The sequence below is a fragment of the Myotis davidii genome, unplaced genomic scaffold (assembly GCF_000327345.1).
Source record: "Myotis davidii unplaced genomic scaffold, ASM32734v1 scaffold329, whole genome shotgun sequence".
NCBI lineage: Eukaryota > Metazoa > Chordata > Mammalia > Chiroptera > Vespertilionidae > Myotis > Myotis davidii.
The window spans coordinates 1,562,774-1,566,567 of NW_006300374.1; the positions used below are offsets into that span (position 1 = coordinate 1,562,774).

The 3,794-nt window shown below is 41.6% G+C and overlaps 1 long non-coding RNA gene across 1 annotated transcript; it reads left to right on the forward strand.

Annotated features, from left to right (window-relative positions):
* The first annotated feature begins 859 nt into the window (after positions 1 to 859).
* LOC107185181 lies at positions 860 to 2,911 on the forward strand. Its single transcript, XR_001516097.1, has 2 exons — positions 860 to 1,265; positions 2,752 to 2,911. It is a non-coding gene; the product is annotated as an uncharacterized LOC107185181 (long non-coding RNA).
* The last annotated feature ends 883 nt before the right edge of the window (positions 2,912 to 3,794 follow it).

Below are 3,794 nucleotides of genomic sequence, written 5' to 3' on the forward strand. Positions count from 1 at the left end.
CTGGTTCTTTGAGTTATTTTCCCTTTCTTGCTAGACTCTTATTTTCTGTCAGATGATCAACATTTCCTAAGATCCCATGGTTACTGAGAGAGCAGAGGCCCTTCTCTTTGATTCAGGGACTTCTTTCCACAAACGAGCTTTCTCAACCATTCAAATGCCAAGTACTAGTCAGTGCTAGACTCTGCTCCCCTAATTTTCCTGTTCCTGCCTCTGCCTTTATGGGTATCCAGCCTGTGGCAGGAGAGATCAGATCCCCTGAACCGAACTCACTTTCTCTGTTTTCTCATTTCTTAACCCTTGTTGGAATTGAGTATCCTCTAAAAGCTCTAGTCTTTCTTTCACACAGCTCTTTCCTCAGCATCGCTTCGTTGGGGCTGCCAGGAGTCTCTCCACTCACCTCCTGCCAGTCACCCAGCCTGCACTCAGCCTTACTCCTGGCCCTTGCACCGCCTGGTTCATTCACCAGCTTCACTGCTCTGAGGGTTTTTTTTTTTCTTGGACAGGACAGAGGAGGACAGTACAAGCTTCTTAGGACTTTAAGTGATGTTAGGAGATGGGTGACTTGTCCTCCTTTGCTCTCCCCTCCTTTCCACCAACCACATCAGTGACTTTTTATTTCATTACCCACTGTCACATTTCAGGCTTTCTTTGACTATCATCACAGCTTCTGCCATATCTATGCAGCACTTTGAAAGGATTTTGATTTTTGAAATTTAATTTTGTCCTAAACAGAGGTATCTGTTAAGTCATGTGTTGGTGATGCTCAACACAAATTTTAATATTTGTGAGAAAGATATTTATCGAGTTAAATAGTCTTTATCATATAAAACGTGCATGTGTAAGGTGTCAGAAGGGTGCTGGTGGTTGATGAAAGGACACTAACAGACTCAGGGAAAGTGTAAAGGATTAAAGGACCTAACCCAGTGAGAATGGCTCTACAAAGCAGGAGGCCCAGCACTCTGTCCCATTGGCAGGGCCAGCTGCCCCGGCTGTCAGTTCTCATAAACAGGCCCTGCTGCCAACGATAGTGCCCTCTGGGGACTGGCTCCCTCAGGCCTAGCTATTCTCACCGTGGTGACAGTGCTGGGTCCTCTGGGTTCCTTTGTTTTAGTGGTGATCTTGCCTGCCCAGCAGTGTGAGTAACTGCTCACAACCTCAGCACATTCCTCAATTTTTATGGCAAGATTGGGTAACTTGAAGATCAGCATCTCAGATGTATCGTCTTCCTCGCAGGCTTCATGTCTGCATGTCATCTGTTCCTCCAGGTACACTTAACTCTACACTTTGGTCGGCCTTGAACTAGATCAATAAAAAGTAACTAGAAGGTTTGTACACAAATCACTTGTGGAGTTCCTCATCAAGTTGGACAATTTTGTCTTTAACCTTTGTTCGGGAGTTAAGTATTAAATATTATTCATTAAATAATATTACACTCACTGGAAAGAAGGGATACTTAAATGAGTAAAAGTAGCATATCTGTTTTGCCAAAATAGCATATATTCTTGAACTAAATGACAATTTTTCCCTTTAACTTTTTATTCTAGTCATTGTTTTTTGAAGTGTCAGTGCTATACATCTTGCATTCATTCAGCCATTTATATGTGAGCTACAGTTGCCAGAATTTGCTTACTAGTATGGAGAGGTCTATTTTCAGATTTAGGAAATTTCTGGAATGTAATTTCAGAAAGAAAAGGAAACCGCAAAGTGATTGGAAATTACCTTTAGTTATAATAGCTCTCATCCCCTTTCACCTATTCAAGGACATGCTCCAGCAGTTACTCCTCTCCTTCCATATCATCCCCCCCCCCCGCTATTAGTGTGCAAATAGTATAGAACCTTTATTAAAAAACACAAAAACCCCCAACTTTCTTGACCTGACATCTCCCCTTCAGATGCAACCCTATTTCTTTGTTCCTTTTATAGCAAAATTTATTTTAAAAAGTGTCCATATTTGCTATCTCCAGGTGTTAGGGTTTGTTTTCCCCTCTTTTTTCTAACTGAGGTCCCATTCACTCTGACCCAGTGGAATCGGGCTTTTTCTTTACGACCATGACACAGCTCTTGTCAAAGGTACCAATGTGCTTCACCTTCTTTGGCTTCTAGGAAATCCCCAGGCTGGTTTTCCTACCGCTTCACTTCTCCTTCAGAGTCCTCATCGCAGTCCTTCCTGTCTCCCCAATCTTTTAACATGGGAGTACCCCAGGGTTCAGTCTTCAGTAGGTCTCTTTTTCTAGCATTTATCTGATCCCATGACTTCAGCTTTCATCTGCTTGTGGATGATTCCTAAATTTTTATCTCCTTTGTAGATCTGAGCTCTAGTCTTAAATACGTAATTGCCAACTGTACTAGTATGTCTCCACTTGCTAAACTATTAAACTGATATGGCCTGTACCTCCAGACCTGCTAGTATTTCTTTCCCCTACTTTCACACTGCCTTGTAGGTGACTCTTCCTGACCTAATCTCTCCTACCTGCTAGCCTCTTTTGTTGTCCTTGACCATTATCAGAGATCCCTCTACACCTCCCTCCTACCATGAGATACATCAGTGTAATTTTGGGTAACACTTTCCTCTTAAGAAAAGTCTCTGGAAATTCCCTCATCATCACCATGATTTCATCTTCCTTCATTTAAAATTTTGTTCCTGGAGTGCTCCTTTCTCTGTGGAAAGTCTGTTAAGATAGCTAAAATAATTTAATCCTTTTTGTCTAAAAGATTGCCCTCTTTCCACCTGTTCCACATTTTATTCTGCAGAATGGATGGTCCAGTCTTACAAGAGATTCATGCTGGCTCAGCCCACCATAGTTCAGCTGAGCTGAGGCTGCCCTCAGTGGTGAGACAAAATGTGTCTTGAAAACCCGTCAATCTAATGTATGTCCTCTGGAACTGATACATAATAAATTGCTAGGAATGATTGTTTTTCCCCTGGAGATTTACTGAGGTCCAGCAATGGTGCTTTCTCCTACACAAATCAGTTGTGTGTTTCTTCAAGTTGGACAATTTTGTCTTTAATCTTCGTTCAGGAGCTAAATATTAAATATTACTTATTAATTAATATTATGTAGTATTATTTACTTAAGTTATACCTATTTACCTATAATAACTTTATTTTAAAAATATTTTTATTGATTTCAGAGAGGAAGTGAGAGGAAGAGAGAGATAGAAACATCAATGATAAGAGAGAATCATTGATTGGCTGCCTCCTGCATGCCCCTCACTGGGGATTGAGCCCATGATCTGGGCATATGCCCTGACCAGGAATCGAACCGTAACCTCCTGGTTCATAGGTTGACTCTCAACCACTGAGCCATGTCAACTGGACAACTTTATTATATAATATCTATATATACTTGTTCAGTATTTATCCTGGAGAGGATGGAGGAATAATGGAGAGAATAATGGAGTGGATGTTATGGTGAGCAATGTGTACAAAGAATGAACAAGTTAGGTAAGTATGCATATTAGTTTGTTTAGATAGAATTTCACTTATGTAGCAGGCTCTGCAGGAGCCCCATCCCTATCCCCTGGCTCTCTTGTTTCCATCTCTTCTATCTGTCTTTATCTCTTGAAGACTTTTTTGCTAAGAGCATTTGAGATGTGGCCTGAGGGCTTTTGTAGGCCACGGGAGCTCAGCCGCTTGCACTTGATGCAGGCTGGAAATTCTGAAAAGTTAATGGCTCTAGGAGAGCCATCTACCATTGTGTATTGAGAGATAGTGTATAAATACCTCTTCCTTGGTGGGACCATGCTGTGGCCTCCTCCCCTTCCCTGTCTCATGTTTCCATTCCCCTACCAGT